General features: G+C 45.7%; 1 protein-coding gene across 12 annotated transcripts in view; it reads left to right on the forward strand.

Annotated features, from left to right (window-relative positions):
* Positions 1-22897, forward strand: part of LOC140702927 (uncharacterized) — a 52203-nt gene that overhangs the window by 10592 nt on the left and 18714 nt on the right. For 8 of the 12 annotated variants that reach the window (XM_078382318.1, XM_078382321.1, XM_078382322.1 and 5 more), the window contains one exon: positions 16421-16555. The exons of the other annotated variants lie outside the window; for them this stretch is intronic. The gene's annotated coding sequence lies outside the window, so the exon portion shown is untranslated. The remainder of the gene's footprint in view (positions 1-16420; positions 16556-22897) is intronic. 12 annotated transcript variants of the gene reach the window in all.

A 22897-nucleotide genomic window follows, 5' to 3' on the forward strand; every position in this document is an offset into this window, starting at 1 on the left:
GAACTCTTCATCAGCCTCAGTAGTGGTTAAATCAGAGTGGCACAGTTTTTTTTAGCAGCGTCTCTTGCTGAAGTTCCTTTTTCCAGACCCACCAGTCAAGAAAATCAGACAGAGACACTAGACTTCTAGCACCTAAATCTATTGACATTTATATACAGCAGCAACAGCATAAGAGTCCACAACCCTCTGCATGAGCCAAAAGAAAGAAGTCATTACCATATAGACTAGCACACTGTCCAGTCAGTGGCCAGAGGCCTGACGTCATCTTCACCCTTAAGTTGTGTATTCTAGTGTCCTGGTTGGGCAGACCTGTTGGACGATGTAGGCCTCACACGGGGCACCACTTGTTGGAATCCTGCTCCAACACGAGCGGTGTGGGGAGAGATAGCTGAAAATAATCAGTCTGCAGACTTAAAATGGAGTTCCAAAGCATGTTCCAGAATCAGCATAAGCATCAGCATAAGCATCTGCATAAATCAGTCTGGACACCTCCTTTTATTGGCATACAGATTACATAACATTTCACATTAACCAATAAGGCGTTGAGTACAAACTGCCCAACAACCATTAATGCAATCGCAATGCAGTATGGTTATACAACAGACAGTTATGTGTACGTGACATTAGACACGTAGGTAATGGCACAGCAATTAAACATAAATGAATATAATAACCTGTGCGTATGCATAGTATTTCCAACATCCCCACACTTTTTATTCTATTTCTTGTGGATCATCATATCTCAATTATAAACATCCTCAAAATCTTTAGCAGGAATTGAAGGTAAGGCATGGTACTTAATTTGATAAAGTTGTCTACGTGTTAGACCAACAGGTGACCGTGGTTGACAGCAATCACGGAAGGTAGAAATCAGTGAAGGGATACATAGAATGCAACAGCAAAGAAGAATAAGTATCACAAAAATGACAACAGCATATATAATCAACGTACGAAGCCAAGAAATATTTGGTAACCAGGACCATAGCCAGCTCCAGTTACTTAGGAGGGCATCATCTTTAGCTTGAAGATCATCAACAGCAAAACCTGAATTTTCTCCGTGGAGTCTTCTATTAAACTGGATTTGTTTATTTATTTATTTATTTTTAAGTTTTTATTTAAGGACACGGTAAAGTATACAAAAAGTAAGGGGGAATAGGGAAGAGGGAAATAGGGTTAGGGGGATAGGAGAACACAGAGTATACGATCATCCGATCAATTCATATTACAATAACAAATCAACTTTTTGCTTTTTTACAGTTTGATTACCCTCCTGCTTTCATCTTATTTAATTTTAGTTTAATTCTATGTTACTCCAACACTATCTGGTAACTGCAGCCATTTATACAATACATCCCATCGTTCAGTTTTCTTTTGAATTGAACAGTCTTTCAGCCCATCTGACAGAATATCCATTTTTTTCACTTCCCATATTTTAACAATAAGATTCTCTTGTTTCAGTATCTCTGCTTTCTTAAGATTTTCAACATAATGCTTTTTGATTTTGGAAGCTGCATAGGTCACTGGATAACTCTCTATCCCATCTATGTTACCTGGTGTCATGCCCAATAAAGACGGTTCTGAAGTTTGTTCAACTTCATTTAAGTGTTGTTTGGCATCTACTGTCCCCTCTTTCATCACTTGCTGAAACCCTGTTATTATTGTTTTTTGCATAGTAATCTGCCATTCCTTTTCTATTTCTTGTACCACTATTCCAAAACTTTGGGATTGAACAGACCAAGTCTCCATTTGATGTCTTAAATTTTTGGAGGCCATCTCAGGCTTTCCAATGAGTGGGGTTTGTATAGATAATACTATGCCCTTAACCACAATGATCGCCCCTTAGATATCCTTCAGCAGTTTCCAGAATTTGATCAACAATCCAAACCCCTAATCATAAACCTCCCCTTAGATCTCCCTCCAATCTTTATCCAAATATTATAATATAAAACTTTTAACCCAGCAAACTCAAAATCAAATAGAACCATGGCACAATTATTTCTTCTTCTCCAGAGTTTAGCAAACTACTATTATCAGACTCACACACATTCCAACAAACAAAACAACAATTACAACAGTCTCAAACTGTCCAGTAGTTGTCTTTGAAGCCCGTCTTATGACCTTTCCATTAACCATTGATACTCCTCAGTCCAGTCGACCACGTCAGCTCCTTCTTTCTTCTCCAGAAAACCACCAGATTCTGTTATTAAAAGTTCACAGAGTCCAGGAAAAGGAAAAGAGAAATACGTCCAAGCCAAACTGCATTCACAAAACTCAATTCTCTTAAATCCTGTCCGATGGTATCACCGTCTGGGATTCTTTTCCAGAAGCATAAGATTTATTTTTCCATCTGTCACGTTCCCGGGGGTTACAACAGCTGAGGTCCGATAAGCCAGTCCAAAGTCAGGAATACTAGGAATGTAAAGCCGATATGCAATTACCAAACCAACTCACAGAACGTAGTCCAAGGTCAGAGTCCAGAGTCAAACACACAATGTAGTCCAAAGTCAGAGTCCATGGTCCAAACACACAACGTAGTCCAAGGTCAGAGTTCAGAGTCAAGAGTTCAGAAAACATGGTTCAAGGTTGTAGGAGCGTGGATGCAAGTCAGGGGTTTTGACTCGTTGCTTCCACAGAATTCTACCTGACTAGGAGCTGTTTTATAGCAAAACAGCCCCTGGAGCTGCTGGAAACCTTTCCATCCTGTCAATACTCAGGGCTAGTTGAATGGATGTTTCTGTGGACAGCCTTCGAGTGATCCTCTGACCTTTTTGCCATAAGTCTTCCCCAAAGCCTGGCCCGAAGCTTGTCTGCTGGGGAAGGAGAATCTGGAGGCAATTCAGGTGTTTCTGATTTCTCAGCATTCTCCTCAGCCTCAGTTAACCCTTCTGGTTCCAGGTCTTCAGCTGCACTCATGACACTATCCCCCTCCCCAGGGCTCCCCCCTTCAGATGGGCCGGGTCGATTGGGATAGGTAGTATGGAATTGCCGTATCAAATCGGGTGTGTAGATTACTGGTGGGTGTTACATACAGCACTGATGTTACCTGTCTGTCATGGGTTTGGAGGGAAAGTTCCATCCTATGGGGAGTGGAAGGCGGGACATCAGGAGGAGGGGCTGTACTGTATATATATGTGGAGCGTGTGTGGAGCTGGGGGAGAAGTTGGGAGAAGAGCTGTGACAAGAAGCTTGAGTGGGAGTCTGTGTGTCAGACAGGGTACTACTGTGTGTCAGTCAGTACCAACCTGATAGGTTCAGGTGTCTGTATGGTTAGCCAGAACTGATAGGTTCAGGGTCTGTGCTTCAAGTTAAGTGTTCTGTGTGAACCAAACTGTGTGCATGTATGAATGAGACTAAGCCACGTTACTATATCTTATTCACCTGATCATTTTATTTTCCCTGTGTGTTGTTCTAAATAAACCTTATTCTTTTATTTTGTTGAAAATCCATCCCTGGTCTGTGTGACTTCTTATAGGGAATGGTTGGTGGCAGCTTAGTTAACTGTGTCAGATCCCAGTAGGTCTGGGTTTGTCACATTGATTGGTGTCCAGCGTGTGGGATACGACTGGTCCAGTTGTCCAGTGGTCCAGCAAAGCCTTGGCAAGTGTGCCCAGAGCAAGGGGGGTCTAGTCAGGGACAATCTGAGAGCGCGTAGGTAATCTTCTAGGCTTACCTCACGGGGGGGTAAGCTAGTAGAAGAACGTGTAACCTCAGATTGGGGGCTAGATTAGGGAGCTCTGAGGCAGCCTGTTTTGGCGGGAAAAAAAAAGCTGAGGCAAAACTGTGAAATAGCAGTGAGCTAGCTTGTCTGCTGAGAGGCCCAGCAGAGGGGGGTAGACTCTAGCTCGCAACTGTTGCAAGTTAGTGCTGAAGGACAGCAGCAATCTATAGAGAAAGCTGGTTCTGAGGCAAAAGGAAAAAAAAGTGGTCGCTTTATTTTGAGGCTTGACTTTTGAAAGCAGCCTGTTCTGGGGGGGGGGGGATTATGCCCTTGACTCGAAGCCAAATGGCAGAAATGGGTGAAGTGAAAGACCCCCAGGTTGACCAAGGTTCTGAGGATGAATTTGGCTCAGTGCAGGGTGACAGCACAGGAGAGCAGAACCCAGAACTCAGAAAATTGCTCATAGCCCAACAGCATGAACTGAGGGTGAGGGAAATGGAGGAAAGATTAGAGAGAGAAAGAAGGCAATTTGAGATTGAGAGAATGGAAAGAGCAGAAAGATTGGAGAGAGAGAAAATGGCGTTTGAGTTAAGGAAATTGGAACTGATGAATCAGAACAATAATAACAATAGGGATTCTGAGGGAGGCCAATTGTCTAAAGCTGACCTGAAGAAATTCCCTGTGTACCACAAGGGAGATTGTCCTGAGGTGTTCTTTTCCTTAGTGGAAAGAGCGTTTGTGGACTTCTCAGTAAGGGAAACTGAGAAGATGACCATCATGCGATCTTTAATCAGTGGTAGCCTTGCTGAAGTTTATTCAGAGATGCCACAGGAACTGATGAAAGATTTTGCAGAGTTTAAAAAACTGGTGTTTGCAAGACATGGGATAAATGCGGAACAGCTGAGGCAAAGATTCAGGTCAATCACCAAGAAACCAGAGCAGACTTTTACCCAAGTGGGGGCCCAATTGGTGAGGCTGCTAGAGAAATGGCTATCTCAGGAGGGGACAGAGACCTTTCAGCAGCTCAAAGACTTGATAGCGCTGGAACAGTTCTATTCAGTCCTGCATGGGGAACTGAAATTCCAGGTGAGGGAAAGGAAACCAAAATCTGTGGCAGAAGCAGCCGAGATCGCAGATTTTATTTCGCAAATAAGAAAGCCCTTGGGTGAGGGGAAAGCGATGGGGAAACCTAAAGAAACCTACAGCAAGTACTCTCAGGGACCAGGGAAAAGCCAGCAAGGGGGAGGGGCCCATGGTGAAGGGAAGCCCTCAGACATGAAACCAAGACCTCAGATTTTGGAGGGAAAACCAAAACAGGATGAGAAAGACTCAAAATATAGCAGAAAATGTTACTTCTGTCAGGGAAAGGGCCATCTAATCTCAGAGTGTGAGAAATTAAAGCAGCTAAAAGGAATTGTGCCTCAGGATTCGAGTGGAACCAAGCCAAAAGCGGTGTTCTGTGTCCAGAAAGAGCAAGGCTCATTGTCACTGAGGGAGCCTGTTGCCCTGGCTACTCAATCTGGAACAGCTACATCTGCTGATCAGGCTGAGGAAAATGGTCCTCTTGTGGAGGTCAAGCGATGCTTGCTTGTGAGAACAGATTCTCAGTTGTTTGAAACAGCAGGGGTGGACGTAGGAATACTTGGCCATCAGTATCGGGGGCTGCGGGACACTTGTTCCCAGGTGACCCTGTGCCATCCAGATATCATTCCTAGGGAATATATAATCCCAAATGAGAGCATGAAGGTGGCAGGGATTGAGGGGCAGGTGATCTCACTGCCAGTAGCGGAGGTACCTGTGAACTTTCAAGGCTGGAGGGGAGTTTGGCGGCTAGCGATTTCATCGACTCTGCCAGCAGCCGTGCTCGTGGGAAATGACCTGGCTGAACATGTGAAACGGGTGCTAGTGATTACACGTTCACAAGCCACCGCGGGGACAGTTCAGGGGGGTAATGATGAGCCAGAGACGGAAGCAGAGGGGAGTTCAGAAGCTGTGGTGGAAACCTTAACCACAGACAGCAGATTTGGACAAGAGCAAAAGGCAGACGCCACTCTCCAAAAGTGTTTTGAACAGGTGACAGACGCCCAGCTAACACCTGAAACCCCAGTGAGATTTCTAGAGAAAAAGGGGATTTTGTATAGAGAGACCCTGAGGAATATCTCAAAAGGGGGAGATGGGATCAGAAGTCAGCTAGTGGTACCTGAAAAGTATCGCCCCATGATCTTACAAAGGGGGCACTCTGACATGTTTGCTGCACACTTAGGGGTGAACAAAACACAGCAGAGAATCACACAGAATTTTTACTGGCCTGAAATAGGGAAGCAGATCAAAGAATTCTGTAAACAATATGATGTGTGTCAAAGGCAGGGGAATAACCGTGACAGGACCAAAGCAAAGTTGTGCCCTTTGCCTGTGATTGACACTCCGTTCAAATGCATAGGGGTGGATATTGTGGGACCTTTGCCCAAGGCCACGAAGAGGGGGAACAGGTTCATTCTCACCATTGTGGACCATGCCACGAGGTACCCTGAAGCCATTCCCTTGACTAACATCGAAACTAACACAGTGGCAGATGCCTTGGTGGGGTATATGTCCAGGATGGGATTTGCCTCAGAAATAATCACAGATTTGGGCGCATCGTTCACATCGAAGCTCATGAAACGGTTATGGCAAATCTGTGGAATTAAGCACAAGGAAACCACTGCCTATCACCCTGAAAGTAATGGGTTAACTGAGAAGTTCAATGGGACTCTAATGCGCATGATTAGGGCTTACTTGGCAGAGAATCCAAACAATTGGGACCAGAAGCTGCAATCCCTTTTGTTTGCTTATCGATCAGTGCCACAAGCCAGTACCGGGTTCAGTCCATTTGAACTTTTATTTGGGAGAAGGGTGAAAGGGCCCCTTGATTTGATCAAACAAAATTGGGAGCAGGTCACCCAGGATGACCCACAAGACGTTGTGACATACATAGACACCTTGATGAATGACCTAAAGAGAAACCTAGAACTAGCAGCAGAGACCCTGCAAGCTCAAAAGGTCAGAAAGAAAGCTTGGGATGACCAGAAAGGCAGGGAGAGGCACTTTAACCCAGGGGAGGAAGTGCTTTGGCCTAGGCTCTGCAGAGAGAACAAACGTCAGCTGGGTAGCCCAGAAATAAAATATTTGGGTCACATGGTAGGGGGAGGAGTGATAAAACCCCTGGAGGCCAAAATAGAAGCTGTTCGTGATTGGCCTAGACCCAACACCAAGAAAAAAGTCAAATCATTTCTTGGGTTGGTGGGCTACTACAGAAAGTTCATCCCGAGGTTTAGCGAGATTGTGGCTCCGCTGACCGATCTGACGAGGAAGAATGCTGATGACCGCATCCCGTGGACCAGCGACTGTGAGGAGGCGTTCCAGAGGTTGAAGCAGGCGCTCATCAACTATCCAGTGCTGCGTGCTCCAGACTTCGACCGGGAGTTCATCATCTACACCGATGCGTCTAACAGTGGGGTAGGAGCAGTTCTTTGCCAGGAGGATGAGAATGGTGACCAGCATCCAGTGTCCTACCTGAGTAGGAAACTCCAGAAAGGTGAGAGACATTTGGCAACCGTGGAGAAGGAGTGTCTGGCAATAGTCTACGCGATCCAGAAGGCCAAGCCTTACATCTGGGGAAGACATTTTATTCTGTGCACTGACCATTCACCACTGCAATGGTTAAAGACAATGAAAACTCACAATAGTAAACTTATGAGGTGGGCTTTAAACCTGCAGGACTATGACTTTGAAGTGAAGGTGGTCAGAGGGTCAGTGAACTGTGTTGCTGACGCCTTGTCAAGAAGACCTGAAGAATGAAGACGGCGAAAGAAACATGGACTATGTAGATATATTGATGACAAAAAGTTAAATGTACCTGTTTTTTGAACTTGGTTTGTATGAATAAAGGTAACTTGATGTAATGTATATGGTAAATGTTTAAATGCCTAATTGATGTGGTTAACTTAGAATGTAAGTATAAGTAAGTATGATATTGTATGTATAACTGTTTTGTGTGTTTTATTCAGGTTGTTTTTTGGGAAAAAGCACGTTAGCTTTCCCCCTACAAAACAACTTATAAAGAGGGGAGGTGTTACATACAGCACTGATGTTACCTGTCTGTCATGGGTTTGGAGGGAAAGTTCCATCCTATGGGGAGTGGAAGGCGGGACATCAGGAGGAGGGGCTGTACTGTATATATATGTGGAGCGTGTGTGGAGCTGGGGGAGAAGTTGGGAGAAGAGCTGTGACAAGAAGCTTGAGTGGGAGTCTGTGTGTCAGACAGGGTACTACTGTGTGTCAGTCAGTACCAACCTGATAGGTTCAGGTGTCTGTATGGTTAGCCAGAACTGATAGGTTCAGGGTCTGTGCTTCAAGTTAAGTGTTCTGTGTGAACCAAACTGTGTGCATGTATGAATGAGACTAAGCCACTTTACTATATCTTATTCACCTGATCATTTTATTTTCCCTGTGTGTTGTTCTAAATAAACCTTATTCTTTTATTTTGTTGAAAATCCATCCCTGGTCTGTGTGACTTCTTATAGGGAATGGTTGGTGGCAGCTTAGTTAACTGTGTCAGATCCCAGTAGGTCTGGGTTTGTCACAGTGGGTTCCCATGATCAATCCTCAGGACCGTAACCTTCCCAATCTACAAAATACTGAAGACCTCCTCGGTGGATTCGGGAGTCTAGGATCTGACGGATCTCGTATTCTTCCTTGCCATTGATCAGAATAGGTGGAGGTGGAGTCGGAGGTGAAGGTCGGGCAGGGTCTGGTGCTGAGACAGGAACAAGGAGAGATCGATGGAAAACCGGGTGGATACAGAGAGTTTCTGGAAGTTGTAGCCAGAAGGCAACAGGGTTGATTTGTTCCAGGATTACATAGGGTCCTATAAACCGAGGGTCCAACTTACGGGATCAGCCAGGTCGGCGGAGGTAACGGGTGGAAAGCCAAACCTGATTGCCTGGTTTCAGAGGTGGCCCTTCTTGTCACTTTCGGTTGGCCGCTGTCTTATAAGCTTCTTTAGCCTGCTGAAGCTGCTCTCGGAGTAAGTCTTGGAGGGCCTGCAACTCGTGTATATCGGCATCTGCAGCAGGAACCATGGTTGATGGTAGGGTAGCTGGGGAAAAGCGAGGATGGTACCCATAGTTGGCTTCAAATGGTGTCTGTTCTGTAGATGTGTGTACACTGTTATTGTAAGCAAATTCCGCCGGGGTAACAGGGTAGCCTAATTATCTTGCTGGTAACAGGTGTAGCAGTGGAGATATTGTTCTAGAGTGGCATTGGTACACTCAGTCTGTCCATCTGTTTGGGGGTGATATGCCGACGACAAGTGCACCTGGGTACCCAAACTGGTGTGTAAGGCTTGCCAGAACCGGGAAGTGAATTGGGAACCACGATCAGAAATTAGGTGCGTCGGGAGCCCACGTAGACGGAAAACATGATGGAGGTAGAGTTGGGTGGTGTCAGGAGCTGTGGGAGGTTTGGAACATGGGATAAAATGAGCCATCTTAGTAAACAGGTCCACTATTACTAAGACACAGGTATACCCTTGTGACTGCGGGAGATCTGTGATAAAATCCAAAGATACTGTGTCCCAAGGGCCGGCCGGTACAGATAATGGTTGTAGCAGGCCTGAAGGTTTGGCTGGTACATCCTTAGCTCAACGACAAACCTCACAGGAACCAACATATTGGGCGACATCAGCTCAAACCTGGGGCCACCAAAACTCCTGTGTGAGCAAGTGCAGAGTTTTGTACTGACCAAAATGTCCTGCGGGAGTGGAATCATGAGTCAGATGGAGGTCATTGGTTCGGAGGGGCCCCAGAGGAATATATACGCGTCCACAATGTAATAGGAGGCCCTGGTGGTTGGTAAAGTCATTGACAGAGCCCTCTTGAAGTTCCAGCAGATGTTGCTTGGCCCAGGGATCTCAAGCTTGACTGGTTCAAATCTCTTCAGCCAGGGAGGAGTGAGTGGTTATGGCTGCAACAACTGAAGGAGGCAGGATAGGTGTGATCAGAGGTTCTTCAGAGGTTGGAACGGCGTATTCCGGTTTGCGGGACAAGGCATCAGCTTTCCGATTCTGGGTATGTGGGACACAGGTGATTCGGAAGTTGAACCGGGAGAAAAAGAGACTCCATCGGATTTGGCGTTGGTTAAGGCATCGGACTGTTTGTAAGTGTTCCAGGTTTTGATGATCCGTTAAAACTTGGACTGGATGACGGGCCCCTTCGAGGTAATGCCTCCAAACCTCAAAAGCAGCTTTGATGGCCAAAAGTTCTCGCTCCCAGATGGTGTAATTGCGCTCCGAGGGTGTGAACTGCCGGGAGTAGAACGCACAGGGCTGCAGTGGTTGTGAGGGGTCCTCACGCTGGGACAGTATTGCACCCAGGGCAACACTGGAGGCATCTGTTTCTACGCTAAACGGTAGCCGGGGATCCATTTAGCGTAGGATGGGCTCAGTGGTAAAGCGGGTTTTTAGTGTGGTAAAGGCATGGTCTGCCTCCGGAGTCCAAAGAAACGGCTCTTTGAGCTGGAGGAGGCGGTTCAGTGGCGTGGTTACATCCGCGTAAGATGGTATGAACTGACGGTAATAATTCGCGAAGCCGAGAAACTGTTGTACGTCCTTACGATTCCGAGGTTTCTACCAGTTCAGTACCGTCTCTATCTTCTTTGGGTCCATCTGGATCCCTTGGGGAGATACAATGTGATCCAGGAACTCAACTTCTTACAGGTTAAATTCACATTTCTCCAGCTTGGCGTAGAGTCAATGTTCTCGTAACCATTGTAAAACCTGGCAAACATGTTCCGTATGCCGAGCAGGGTCTCGGGAATAAGTCAGAATGTCATCCAGGTAAATAATTACAAAGCAATTGAGCAAGTCCCGAAAGATGACATTCCTGAACTGCTGGAACACCGCTGGAGCATTGGTTAATCCGAAAGGCATGACTAGATATTCATGCTGGCCATAATGTGTCCCAAAAGCCATCTTCCACTCGTCGCCAGCATGAATTTGCACCAAATTATAGGCGCCATGGAGATCCAATTTGGTGTAAATTTGTGCCCCTTTAAGGCGATGCAGAAGTTCGCCGATTAATGGTAGAGGGTAGCAGTCTCTAATAGTTATCTTGTTCAAGGCTCTGTAATCATTTCAGGGGTGGAGCTCTCCACCCTTCTTTTTAACAAAGACGACAGGTGCAGAGAGAGGCGACGTGGCTGGCCGGATGAATCCCCGTTTCAGATTTTTATCAAGAAAGGCCCTCAAGGCTGCGAGTTCAGGTTCCGACATGGGGTAAATCCATGCCACAGGAAGGGGTGCCCAGGCACCAAATTAATAGCACAGTCAAAGGGTCGGTGCGGAGGTAGTTGGTCATCCCCCTGTGACAACCCCAGACCTACTGGAGTATGCCACACTTTAACTAAGCTGCCACCAACCATTCCCTATAAGAAGTCACACAGACCAGGAATGGATTTTCAACAAATAAAAGAACAAGGTTTATTTAAATAACAAACAGGGTAAATAAAAAGATCAAGTAAATAAGATACTGTAACGTGGCTTAGTCTCAATCATACATACAACAGTTTAGTTCACACAGAACACTTTAAAATAAAGCACAGACCCTGAACCTATCAGTTCTGGCTACCTATAAAGAAACCTGAACCTATCAGGTAGGTACCAACTGACACACAGTTGTACTCAGTCTGACACACAGACTCCCACTCCTCAACTCCCCATACAAGCTCCCAAATATATATACAGTACAGCTCCTCCCCCTGATGTCCCGCCTTCCACTCCCCATAGGATGGAACTTTCCCTCCAAACCCATGACAGACAGGTAACATCAGTGCTGTATGTAACACCTCCCCTCTTTATAAGTTGTTTTGCAGGGGAAAAGCTAAAGGGCTTTTCTCCAAAAAACAACCAGGATCAAAACACACAAAAGCAGTTATACAATAACACAATCCCATACTTACTTTAAACATTAATATTTATAATACATTAAGTTACCTTTATTAATACAAACCAAGCATGTTTAAAAAAAAAACAGGTACATTTAACTTTTGGTCACCAAATATACATAGTCCATGTTTCTTCGCCGTCTTCACTCTTCGGGTCTTCTTGACAATGCGTCAGCAACACAGTTCATTGACCCTCTGACCACCTTCACTTCGAAGTCATAATCTTGCAGATTTAAAGCCCACCTCATAAGTTTACTATTATGGGTTTTCATTGTCTTTAACCACTGCAGTGGTGAGTGGTCAGTGCACAGAACAAAATGTCTTCCCCAGATGTAAGGCTTGGCCTTCTGAATCGCGTAGACTATGGCCAGGCACTCCTTTTCCACGGTTGCCAAATGTCTCTCACCTTTCTGGAGTTTCCTACTCAGGTAGGACACTGGATGCTGGTCACCATTTTCATCCTCCTGGCAAAGAACTGCTCCTACCCCACTGTTAGACGCATCGGTGTAGATGATGAACTCCCGGTCGAAGTTGGGAGCACGCAGCACTGGATAATGGATGAGCGCCTCCTTCAACCTCCGGAACGCCTCCTCACAGTCGCTGGTCCACGGGATGCGGTCATCAGTCTTCTTCCGCGTCAGATCGGTCAGCGGAGTCGCCATCTCGCTAAACCTCGGGATGAATTTTCTGTAGTAGCCCACCAACCCAAGAAATGATTTGACTTTTTTCTTGGTGTTGGGCCTGGGCCAAAGCACTTCCTCCCCTGGGTTAAAGTGCCTCTCCCTGGCTATCTGGTCATACCAGGTTTTCTGTCTGACCTTCTGAGCTTGCAGGTTTTCTGCTGCTAGCTCTAGGTTTCTCTTTAGGTCATTCATTAAAGAGTCTATATATGTCACAACATCTTGTGGGTCATCCTGGGTGATCTGCTCCCAATTTTGTTTGATTAAATCAAGTGGACCTTTCACCCTTCTCCCAAACAAAAGTTCAAACGGACTGAACCCGGTACTGGCTTGTGGCACTGATCGATAAGCAAACAAAAGGGATTGCAGCTTCTGGTCCCAATTGTTTGGATTCTCTGCCAAGTAAGCCCTAATCATGCGCATCAGAGTCCCATTGAACTTCTCTGTTAACCCATTACTTTCGGGGTGATAGGCAGTGGTTTCCTTGTGTTTAATTCCACAGATTTGCCATAACCGTTTCATGAGCTTCGATGTAAACGATGTGCCCAAATCTGTGATTATTTCTGAGGCAAATCCCATCCTGGACATATACCCCACCAAGGCATCTGCCACTGTGTTAGTTTCAATGTTAGTCAAGGGTATGGCTTCGGGGTACCTCGTGGCATGGTCCACAATGGTGAGAATGAACCGGTTCCCCCTCTTTGTGGCCTTGGGCAAAGGTCCCACAATATCCACTCCTATACATTTGAACGGGGTGTCAATCACAGGCAAAGGGCACAACTTCGCTTTGGTCCTGTCACGGTTATTCCCCTGCCTCTGACACACATCACATTGTTTACAGAACTCCTTGATCTGCTTCCCTATTTCAGGCCAGTAAAAATTTTGTGTGATTCTCTGCTGTGTTTTGTTCACCCCTAAGTGCGCAGCAAACATGTCAGAGTGCCCCCTTTGTAAGATCATGGGGCGATACTTTTCAGGTACCACTAGCTGACTTCTGATCCCATCTCCCCCTTTTGAGATATTCATCAGGGTCTCTCTATATAAAATTTCCTTTTTCTCGCGAAATCTCGCTGTGGTTTCAGGTGTTAGCTGAGTGTCTGTCACCTGTTCAAAACACTTTTGGAGAGTGGCGTCTGCCTTTTGCTCTTGGCCAAATTTGCTGTCTGTGGTTAAGGTTTCCACCACAGCTTCGGAACTACCCTCATCTGCTTCCGCCTCGGGCCCTTCAGTACCCCCCTGAACTGTCCCCGTGGTAGCTTGTGAACGTGTAATCACTAGCACCCGTTTCACATGTTCAGCCAGGTCATTTCCCACGAGCACGGCTGCTGGCAGAGTCGATGAAATCGCTAGCCGCCAAACTTCCCTCCAGCCTTGAAAGCTCACAGGTACCTCAGCTACTGGCAGTGAGATCACCTGTCCCTCAATCCCTGCCACCTTCAAGCTCTCATTTGGGATTACATACTCCCTAGGAATAATGTCTGGATGGCACAGGGTCACCTGGGAACAAGTATCCCTTAGCCCCCTATACTGATGGTCAAGTATTCCTACGTCCACCCCTGCGGTCTCAAACAACTGCGAATCTGTCCTCACTAGTAAGCAGCGCTTGACCTCCACAAGAGGACCATTTTCCCCAGCCTGATCAGCAGATGTAACTGTTCCAGATTGAGTAGCCATAGCAACAGGCTCCCTCAGTGGCAAGGAGCTTTGCTCTGTCTGGACACAGAACACAGCTTTTGGCTTGGTTCCACTCAAATCATGAGGCAAATTTCCCTTTAGCTGCTTTAATTTCTCACACTCTGAGATTAGATGGCCCTTTCCTTGACAGAAATAACATTTTCTGCTGTACTTGGAGTCTTTCTCATCTGGTTTTGGTTTTCCCTCCAAAATCTGAGGTCTTGGTGGTTTCATGTCTGAGGGCTTCCCTTCAACATGGGCCCCTCCCCCTTGCTGGTTTTTCCCTGGTCCCTGAGAGTACTTGCTGTAGGTTTCTTTGGGTTTACCTACAGATTTCCCCTCAGCACCTAAGGGCTTTCTTATTTGGTAAATAAAATCTGCGATCTCTGCCACCTCTGTCACAGATTTCGGTTTCCTCTCCCTCACCTGGAACTTCAGTTCCCCATGCAGGACTGAATAAAACTGTTCCAGCGCTATCAGGTCTTTGAGCTGCTGGAAGGTCTCTGTCCCCTCCTGAGACAGCCATTTCTCTAGCAGCCTCACCAGTTGGGCCCCCACTTGGGTAAAAGTCTGCTCTGGTTTTTTGTGAGTGACCTGAATCTTTGCCTCAGCTGTTCAGCATTTATCCCATGTCTGGCAAACACCAGTTTTTTAAACTCAGCGAAGTCCTTCAGCAGTTCCACTGGCATCTCTGCATAGACTTCTGCCAGGCTGCCACTGATCAAAGATCGCATAATAGTCATCTTCTCAGTTTCCCTTACTGAGAAGTCCACAAACGCTCTTTCCACGAGGGAAAAGAACACCTCAGGGCAATCTCCCTTGGGAATTTCTTCAGGTCAGTTTTAGACAGGCTGCCTTCCCCATTCCCTGGGTTCCCCTCATTATTATTATTACTATTTCTATTCATTATCTCCAGCTTCTTCAGCTCAGACGCCATCCTTTTTTTTTCCCGAGCAATTTTCTCTCTCTCCAATCTTTCTTCTTTTTCCATTTCCCTCATCCTCAGTTCATGCTGTTGGGCTAGGACCATTTTTCTGAGTTCTGGGTTCTGTTCTCCCGTGCTCTCATCCTGCACTGAGCCAAATTCCTCCTCAGAACCTTGGTCTACCTGTGGGTCTCTTTCTTCCCCCATTTCTGCCATTTGGCTTCGAGTCAAGGGCATAATCCCCCCCCAGAACAGGCTGCCTTCAAAAGTCAAGCCTCAAAATAAAGCGACGACTTTTTTCCTTTTGCCTCAGGAACAGCCTTCTATAGATTGCTGCTGTTCCTTCAGCACTAACTTGCAACTGTTGCCAGGCAGAATCCACCCCCCTCTGCTAGGCCTCTCAGCAGACAGGCTAGATCACTGTTACTTCACACAGCTTTGCCTCAGCTCTTTCCCGCCAAAACAGGTTGCCTCAGAGCTCCCTAATCTAGTCCCCAATCTGAGGTGGCACGTTCTTCCACTAGCGTACCTCCCCGTGAGGTAAGCCTAGAAGATTACCTACGCGCTCTCAGATTTTCCCTGACTAGGCCCCCCTTGCTCTGGGCACACTTGCCAAGGCTTTGCTGGACCACTGGACAACTGGACCAGTCGTATCCACACGCTGGACACCAATCAATGTGACAACCCCAGACCTACTGGAGTATGCCACACTTTAACTAAGCTGCCACCAACCATTCCCTATAAGAAGTCACACAGACCAGGAATGGATTTTCAACAAATAAAAGAACAAGGTTTATTTAAATAACAAACAGGGTAAATAAAAAGATCAAGTAAATAAGATACTGTAACGTGGCTTAGTCTCAATCATACATACAACAGTTTAGTTCACACAGAACACTTTAAAATAAAGCACAGACCCTGAACCTATCAGTTCTGGCTACCTATAAAGAAACCTGAACCTATCAGGTAGGTACCAACTGACACACAGTTGTACTCAGTCTGACACACAGACTCCCACTCCTCAACTCCCCACACAAGCTCCCAAATATATATACAGTACAGCTCCTCCCCCTGATGTCCCACCTTCCACTCCCCATAGGATGGAACTTTCCCTCCAAACCCATGACAGACAGGTACCATCAGTGCTGTATGTAACACCCCCTCTCCTCGAAGACATCAGCAAAGTCTTCATAATCTGAGGGTATTATGGACTTGTCTGTTGACCCTGCTGTGGCCAAGGTAGCTGGTGGACCCAGATGCGGACATGGGTCCCTGAAACTTAACTCTCCTCGTGTCCAGTCCATTAGGGGGTTATGGGTTCGGAGCCAGGAAAGTCCCAAATAAGTGGAAAACGGGGCATGTGGGCAATGTTGAACTGTAGTTGCTCCTGATGGTGTTGAACCTGGAGGATGACCGTTTGGGTTTCTTGGGTCACAGGACCGGAGCGGAGGAGACGTCCATCTATGGATTCGACTAGGGTCAGGATCTCTTTATCTTTTACAGGAATCCGGTGCTGTTTCACGAAAGTTGTGTCGATGAAACAGCAATCCGCCCCAGGGTCGACCATGGCATGAACAAACAACGCCCATCTGGCAGGCAGAGTTTAACTGGTACAAGGAATGGTCCCAGGATGTTAAGGTATGGTTCAGGAGACCCAGCTAAGTGCCCCACATCTGAGGGTCCATTCAGACATGGGGCAATTCTTTTACTGGCAATGGTTTCACAGAGCCGAGGTTACGCCGCTTAACCAATCAGCCAGAAGCAAAGTGTCCTGCTCCCCCACAGTACAGACAAAGATTCGGGGAGCAGCGTCGTGTTTTTTCCTCAGGGCTGAGGCGGGGCCGAACTGCTCCCAATTGCATAGGTTCAGAATCCTCCGGTCTGGTATTGGGGGCTGTCAAGGGTGACTGCAGGAGACGGGAACCGCCCTGTGCTAAGCGTCGGCTCTCCAGGCGGCCATCAATATGTAAGCATAGAGTGATTAGTTCTTGCAGCATGTTGGGTCGATCTACACGTGCCAGCTCATCCAGGATCCCATCGGCTAACCCTTCCATATATTGGTCCATAAGAGCTGCCTCATTCCAGAGTAAATCTTGAGCCAAGAGTCTAAACTCAGTAGAATACTGGGAGACTGAAGCCTTTCCCTGTTTCAGGGCCCAAATCTTTCTGTTAGCAGTAGCAGCTTGCAAGGGGTTAGCAAACGCAGCTGAGATACAGTGGAACCTCTACTTAAGAACGTCCCTACTTAAGAACAATCCAACTTAAGAACAGCTCCGTTCACTAAATTTTGCTTCTACTTGAGAACGGAGCTCCAAGATAAGAACGGGGGAAAAAAACTTTCCTGCCCTTTTTTTAACCTTAGGTCACTTTTGGCAGATCTCTTAGATTAAAAAAAAATTCTCCCCCTAGTGGTAGAGTACGGATTAACCGACTTTGCATTAGTTCCTATGGGAACTAATGCTTCAGCGTACAAACGTGCCTGTACATAAGGACAAAAAACAGCCGGAACGGATTAATCGGTTTTCAGTGCATTCCTATGGGAAATTTTGCTTCAACTTAAGAACATTTCAACTTAAGAACACCATTCCAATACGGATCAAGTTCTTAAGTAGAGGTTCCACTGTAGTTTCTATGGACGGAAAAGAGCAGATACGGATTAAATGGTTTTCAATGCATTCCTATGGGAAATGCAGATTCAACATAAGAACTTTTCAACTTGAGAACCACCTTCCAATACGGATTAAGTTCTTAAGTAGAGACCCCACTGTATGTTCCAGAAAACCCTGGTAATTAGTTAACAGAGGTGAAGGAGCAAGGAGTAGAGGAGTAGCCCATTTAGCTGCCTGTCCCTTGAGTAGACTGATTATAAAGCATACCTTGGTTTTGTCTGTGGGAAAGTCTCTGGCACGCAGCTCAGTATACAGCTTACACTGTGCCAAGAATGCTGGGAACTCCTCCACACTTCCTTTAAATTTCTCGGGAGGAAGTACGGGGTGAGCAATGCCAGTTCTCCGGGGAAAACTGTTTGCCCGGGACAGAGAGGATTCAGGTTTAGTGTGTTCCTGTATTAGGTAAAACGAGCCCCTGGTTTACCCAAGGCAACACCACTACACTCCTTTCACCAAGTCTGACCCAATTTATAACTTAAAGAACCAAAATATAATCGTGAGTTCTAGGGATCTGACCATCTCCTAGTACTCAGGAAAATACTGGGTTCAAGGTAGCGATATGTATTCCGTGGCCATAAAATCTAATTTAGTAATTGTAGCAATTGTTCTGTTGAAGAGGCCAAACTCCAGATATTAAGAATAATTATTTTATTAGAAAAATAAAGTTTTGAAAGAATTCAGTTTATGCAAAAGCAAAGCACATATAAACATTTCCATCATAACTAGTTAGAAAAATAACTGTATCCTGCTATAAAAGAAAATAACAAATAGGAAGGCTAAGTTTCTCCTCTAATTAAATATAAAACTACATCTTAAAAGAATTTCATGAACTCCATAGTCCATAGTCCATATACCAAACTTCTAGGAAATCCGAACAGCATTAGTCCATGATGTCAGGTTCCATGTAGAAAATCCATTATACGGAAAAAGTTTTTTTTTCTGTCTCTCATCCTCCATTTTTCTCTCCTTGCCAGAATATTCCCCCTCCTTCTCTTTTACCGTTGACAACCAATCAGGAGTGAGCAAAAGACAGTCTCACCCCGCCTTCTGTTCTCATGGGATCAGATGCATGTTTACTTAAGAAAGTTGGAATGTTTAGTCTCACTTACTAGGCCTCTGTCCCTAAGGTAACCAGATAAGAGTTTGGCCTTGGTCAGCTTCTGTAAGACGAACAGCATCTGTAATTTTCCATTACAAGTACACAGACCCCAATATGGATTCCTTAAGGCTAATTTCACAACTACAAATCCCATCAGAAAATTACTTTCAAGCTTTCATAACCAATATTATCACACGGGACACTTAGCCAGAGAAGCAGCATCGGCTTGTAATTGTATTTGTTGCTGTTGAAGCTGTCCAACTGTCTGGGTGAGAAACTGCACTTGAGCAAGCACAGCATTCAGTGGACCTGAGTCTTCGCTGCTTTTCCCTCCATGTTCGGGAAAAGTTGGGGGGTGGAAGCAATCTGTCACGTTCCCGGGGGTTACAACAGCTGAGGACCGATAAGCCAGTCCAAAGTCAGGAATACTAGGAATGTAAAGCCGATCTCCTTCATGGATTGCTGCCTTGTCGTGGCGAAGGGGCTTGACCAACTCAGAAAAGCTATGGGCTATGCCGTGCAGGGCCACCCAAGACGGACAGGTCATAGTGGAGAGCTCCGACTAAACGCAATCCACCTGGGGTAGGAACCGGCAATTCCACTCCAGTATCTTTGCCAAGAAAACCCCATTATCAGAAACAAAAGGATAAAAGATATGACACTGGAAGATGGGACCCTCAGGTCAAAAGGCGTCCAACATACTACTGAGGAAGAGTGGAGGACAAGTACAAGTAGCTCCAGAGCTAATGAAGTGGTTGGGCCAAAGCCGAAAGGACACTCAGCTGTGGACATGCCTGGAAGTGAAAGGAAAGTCCGATGCTGCAAAGAAAAATACTGCATAGGAACCTGGAATGTAAGATCTATGAACCTTGGGAAGCTGGAGGTGGTCAAACAGGAGATGGCAAGAATAAACATTGACATCCTGGGCGTCAGTGAACTAAAATGGACAGGAATGGGAGAATTCAACTCAGATGATTATCATGTCTACTATTGTGGGCAAAAATCCCGTAGAAAGAATGGAGTAGCCCTCTTAGTCAACAAAAGAGTGGGTAAAGCTGTAATGGGATACAATCTGAAAAATTATAGAATGATGTCAATACGAATCCAAGGCAGACCTTTCAACATCACAATAATCCAAGTTTATGCACCAACCTCCATTGCTGAGGAGACTGAAATTGAACAATTTTATGAAGATTTACAACACCTTCTAGAACTGACACCAAAGAAAGATGTTCTTCTCATTCTGGGGGACTGGAATGCCAAAGTAGGGAGCCAAGAGATAAAAGGAACAACAGGGAAGGTTGGCCTTGGAGTTCAAAACGAAGCAGGGCAAAGGCTAATAGAGTTCTGTCAAGAGAACAAGCTGGTCATCTCAAACACTTTTCCAACAACACAAGAGGCGACTCTACACATGGAAATCACCAGATGGGCAACATCGAAATCAGATTGACTATATTCTCTGCAGCCAAAGATGGAGAAGCTCTATACAGTCAGCAAAAACAAGACCTGGAGCTGATTGTGGCTCTGATCATCAGCTTCTCATAGCAAAATTCAAGCTTAAACTGAAGAGAGTAGGAAAAACCACTGGGCCACTCAGATATAATCTGAACCAAATCCCTTACGAATACACAGTGGAAGTGAAGAACAGATTTAAGGAACTAGATTTGGTGGACAGAGTGCCTGAAGAACTTTGGATAGAGGCTTGTAACATTTTACAGGAGGCAGCAACAAAAACCATCCCAAACAAAGAAAAGAAAATGCAAGAAAACAAAGTGGCTGTCCAACGAGGCCTTACAGATAGCAGAAAAGAAAAGGGAAACAAAATGCAAGGGAGATAGGGAAAGTTACAGAAAATTGAATGCAGACTTCCAAAGAAGGAGAGACAAGAGAGCCTTCTTAAATGAATAATGCAAAGAAATAGAGGAAAATAACAGAAAAGGAAAAACCAGAGATCTGTTCAAGAAAATTGGAAATATTAAAGGGTCATTTTGTGCAAAGATGAACATGATAAAGGACAAAAATGGTAGGGACCTAACAGAAGCAGAAGATATCAAGAAGAGGTGGCAAGAATACACAGTGGAATTATATCAGAAAGTTTTGGATATCCCGGACAACCCAGATAGTGTGGTTGCTGACCTAGAGCCAGACATCCTGGAGAGTGAAGTCAAGTGGGCCTTAGAAAGCCTGGCTAATAACAAGGCCAGTGGAGGCGATTGCATTCCAGCTGAACTATTTAAAATCTTAAAAGATGTTGCTGTTAAGGTGCTACATTCAATATGCCAGCAAGTTTGGAAAACTCAACAGTGGCCAGAGGACTGGAAAAGATCAGTTTACATCCCAGTCCCAAAGAAGGGCAGTGCCAAAGAATGCTCCAACTACCGTACAATTGCACTCATTTCACACGCCAGCAAGGTTATGCTCAAAATCCTACAAGGTAGGCTTCAGCAATATGTGGTCCGAGAACTCCCAGAAGTACAAGCTGGATTCCGAAGTGGCAGAGGAACTCGAGACCAAATTGCTAACATGTGCTGGATTATGGAAAAAGCCAGAGAGTTCCAGAAAAGCATCTACTTCTGCTTCATTGATTATGCAAAAGCCTTTGACTGTGTGGACCACAGCAAACTTTGGCAAGTCCTTAAAGAAATGGGCGTGTCTACCTTATCCATCTCCTGAGAAACCTATATGTGGGACAGGAAGCAACAGTTAGAACTGGATATGGAACAACTGATTCGTTCAAAATTGGGAAAGGAGTATGACAAGGCTGTATATTGTCCCCCAGCTTATTTAATTTATATGCAGAATACATCATGCGGAAGGCTGGACTGGAGGAATCCCAAGCCGGAATTAAGATTGCTGGAAGAAATATTAACAACCTCCGATATGCAGATGATACCACTGTGATGGCAGAAAGTGAGGAGGAACTAAAGAACCTTGTAATGAGGGTGAAAGAGGAGAGTGCAAAAAACGGTCTGAAACTCAACATCAAAAAAACTAAGCTCATGGCCACTGGCCCCATCACGTCCTGGCAAATAGAAGGGGAAGATATGGAGGCAGTGACAGATTTTACTTTCTTGGGCTCCATAATCACTGCAGATGGAGACAGCAGCCACGAAATTAAAAGACGCCTGCTTCTTGGGAGGAAAGCGATGACAAACCTTGACAACATCTTAAAAAGCAGAGATATCACCTTGCCAACAAAAGTCCGCATAGTCAAAGCTATGGTTTTTCCTGTAGTGCTGTATGGAAGTGACAGCTGGACCATAAAGAAAGCAGACCGCCAAAGAATTGATGCCTTTGAATTGTGGTGCTGAAGGAGGCTCTTGAAAGTCCCCTGAACTGCAAGGAGAACAAACCTATCATTTCTAAAAGAAATCAACCCTGAGTGCTCACTGGAAGGACAGATGCTGAAGCTGAGGCTCCAATACTTTGGCCATCTCATGAGAAGAGAAGACTCCATGGAAAAGACCTTGATGTTGGGAAAGTGTGAAGGCAAGAGGAGAAGGGGACGACAGAGGATGAGATGGTTGAACGGTGTCATCGAAGCAACCAACATGAATCTGACAGAACTCCGGGAGGCAGTGGAAGATAGGAGGGCCTGGCGTGCTCTGGTCCATGGGGTCACGAAGAGTCGGACACGACTAAACGACTAAACGAAAGCCGATATGCAATTACCAAACCAACTCACAGAACATAGTCCAAGGACAGAGTCCAGAGTCAAACACACAATGTAGTCCAAAGTCAGAGTCCAAGGTCCAAACACACAACGTAGTACAAGGTCAGAGTTCAGAGTCAAGAGTTCAGAAAACACGGTTCAAGGTTGTACAGTAGGAGCGTGGATGCAAGCCAGGGGTTTTGACTCATTGCTTCCACAGAATTCTAGCTGACTAGGAGCTGTTTTTATAGCAAAACAGCCCCTTGAGCTGCTGGAAACCTTTCCATCCTGTCAATACTCAGGGCTAGTTGAATGGATGATTCTGTGGACAGTCTTCGAGCGATCCTCTGACCTTTTTGCCATAAGTCTTCCCCGAAGCCTGGCCCAAAGCTTGTCTGCTGGGGAAGGAGAATCTGGAGGCAATTCAGGTGTTTCTGATTTCTCAGCATTCTCCTCAGCCTCAGTTAACCCTTCTGGTTCCAGGTCTTCAGCTGCACCCATGACACCATCTCACTCTCTCAGCTTTAAAACCAGCCTGCTGTATTAAGAGTTCACTTGGG

The sequence above is a fragment of the Pogona vitticeps genome, chromosome W (assembly GCF_051106095.1).
Source record: "Pogona vitticeps strain Pit_001003342236 chromosome W, PviZW2.1, whole genome shotgun sequence".
In the NCBI taxonomy this organism is placed as follows: Eukaryota; Metazoa; Chordata; class Lepidosauria; order Squamata; family Agamidae; genus Pogona; species Pogona vitticeps.